At 46.9% G+C, this 2,009-nt stretch overlaps 1 pseudogene; it reads right to left on the bottom strand.

The window, feature by feature from the left end:
- LOC112601456 lies at positions 1–1,008 on the bottom strand (annotated as a pseudogene).
- Between the last annotated feature and the right edge of the window lie 1,001 nt (positions 1,009–2,009).

Below are 2,009 nucleotides of genomic sequence, written 5' to 3'. Positions count from 1 at the left end.
TTAACAAACCTTATACACTTATATACGGGTGCTTAATATATACATGTTTGTTTGTTTTTTTTTAATTAAACTTTGTTATATGTAGTACAATTAGTTTCAACAATTATTTAAGATATATTATGTTTAATCATTACTATAATAATAAGCGTCGTTTATGATTTGTTCGTTATTTTATAGACATCAATTACTGAGATTTGTATAACCCCCCCGAAAACCGTTTCTGGATAGGTATATGTCCTTGAACGATATTAATTATTATATTATGTATATATACACAGAAGTGCTGGTGAACCGGCAGAAGACACCGCGACAACCCACCGACGGTCGCGGAACCATTTTGGGCGGGCCACGCGGGTTTCGGGTGCCCCTCGTCAGCTGCTTCGGATCTCGATCACGGCTTTCGCTTCTTCGACGGTCTGCTGGTGACGGCGAAACTGCCGTACGGCCCGTTGCTGAAACTGCCCTGGAAACCGAGCGCGGACTTGCTGGACGCGTTGATCTCGAAACCGATGGGCCTGCATCCGTTTTGGGTCGCGTACTTGATGTTGATGGCGAACTTGACCGGCGCCCCGTTCTTCTTGCCCAGCTGTTCGCGCGTCCACTTCTCGAACTCGTCCCAGCGGTTCAGCAGGCTGCTCTGCGCGTTGATCTTCCTGTTGACGCTCCGGTGCTGCGGCACCAGGTTCCACGCCGATCGGGCCGAACACGGACGCCACCACGTGGCCCTGTTCGTCGTCAGACTCTCTGTCCAGCTCGGCCATGCGCCTCTTCCACTTGTCGCCGAGAATTCGTCCTGGTCGACGACAGCGCGTACAGCTCGCCCTTCACGCCGGTGGTCACCGTCGCGGAGTTGCCATTCTTGCACGTCACCCTCGACTCGAACACTTCGATCTGGTTCTTGCCGAGCAGCGTGTACTTGGTGGACGCCTCGGCGTCCCGCACGACCGCTGATCCGACGACCAACAGCAGCGCGGCGCGAACGTCACGCGCAGCGCACCTGCACCGCCGTTATCGCCTCGTCTGCACGTCATGATGTCCGGCCACGCGCGTGTCGTGGTAATATTATATGCAAATGTGCAATAAAAATCAAGGATGTAGAGGTAATTCGAAAGTTCGAAGCGTACGAAGTTCTTGCGGCCGCGGAGACGCGTTTGTCGGCGAAAACGACTCGATACAGGTGCGATGTACGAGAGAGACTCGACTTCGTTCAGAACGATATTTCGACTCGCCAAGTGTCGTCGACGGCACTGTGCAGGAGACGCTAGGTATGTGCGATTCTCGCGTAACACGGCCGTATTTATATCGCGTAGTTATAATATGGTGGTATAGTGACGACGGGAGCAGCGCGGCACACTATCGGAAAACTACTATCGAATACACCGATATTCGATAGTGTACGACGTTACGGGTATACATCACGACGATCGTTTTAAAGTTCACGTGCCAAACATCGGTATAGTTGGCGTGCGAATCACGTAATAACATCCGCCGTCTATTATTATTTATTGTTTTCGACTTTCGTTGTGGTTTTTCCCCCGGTGTATTCGAATGAAATGCAATGTTTAACGACTGGAAATCCGTCGCCAATACGCAATATGCAATATTAGTATGCAAGCAGTACATCGACTGATGTTAATAAATAATCAACAGTATCTCGTTTATCGGTGAACGCTGAACTGTGATATTGAGAATATTATAATAATTATTAGCGTAATAACAAATAGTGTTTTGTCGTTTTACCTATGCGGCTATATCTACATTCACTGTGTAAGTATATTTAATTAGGTAACTATTACTGATATTATATGTCACATTCGACATTCAGCTGTGAATAGTTAAAATCATACATATAGGTAGGTATACGCGCATGTAAGTGTTATGGTTTCGAGGCGTGGGCACAGACGAGTTAAAGAGTTAAGTTGGTTATTTTTAAAACCATAATCTAATTTCATACATCACTATACTATGTATGATTACAACAATACAACTGTGTCATCAGCCTGGTGTCT

Source organism: Melanaphis sacchari, unplaced genomic scaffold, assembly GCF_002803265.2.
Source record: "Melanaphis sacchari strain LSU unplaced genomic scaffold, SCAv2.0 Contig78_pilon_pilon, whole genome shotgun sequence".
NCBI classification, from domain to species: Eukaryota; Metazoa; Arthropoda; class Insecta; order Hemiptera; family Aphididae; genus Melanaphis; species Melanaphis sacchari.
The sequence above is the reverse complement of the archived record's forward strand: the minus strand, read 5'-3'. Positions and strand labels throughout refer to the sequence as shown.